The sequence below is a fragment of the Acanthisitta chloris genome, unplaced genomic scaffold, assembly GCF_000695815.1.
Source record: "Acanthisitta chloris isolate BGI_N310 unplaced genomic scaffold, ASM69581v1 scaffold8956, whole genome shotgun sequence".
Classification (NCBI taxonomy): Eukaryota; Metazoa; Chordata; class Aves; order Passeriformes; family Acanthisittidae; genus Acanthisitta; species Acanthisitta chloris.
Genome location: NW_008676462.1, coordinates 58,410 through 58,888, shown reverse-complemented (window position 1 = coordinate 58,888; position 479 = coordinate 58,410).

Below are 479 nucleotides of genomic sequence, written 5' to 3'. Positions count from 1 at the left end.
ACACCGAGGATGGATGGGGGACGCACATCGAGGGTGCAGGGGACACATCGCGGATGCAGTTGGGGGACATATTGGGGACGGAGGGGAGGGACATCGGGAATAAGGACGCGCATACACAGTGGAGATAGAGTGGGGGTACACCGGGGATGGAGGGGACACCGAGGACGAGGGGAATGCTCCGGGGATGGAGGGAGGGGTATACACCGGGGACGGTTGGAGGGGACGCACCGGGAACGGAGAAGAAGGGACAGCGGGGATGGAAGAGAGGGAGATGCACCAGGGATGGAGAGTACACCGAGGACGAGGGGATGCGCATAGGGAATGGAAAGAGGGACACTAGGGCTGGAGGGGAAGGACACGCCGGGGATGGACACGACAAGGGGGACACTGCAGAGGATGGAGGAGACGCACAGGGAATGGGACACACACAACACACATCGGGGACACACACACACTCCGAGGATGGAAGAGAGAGACAC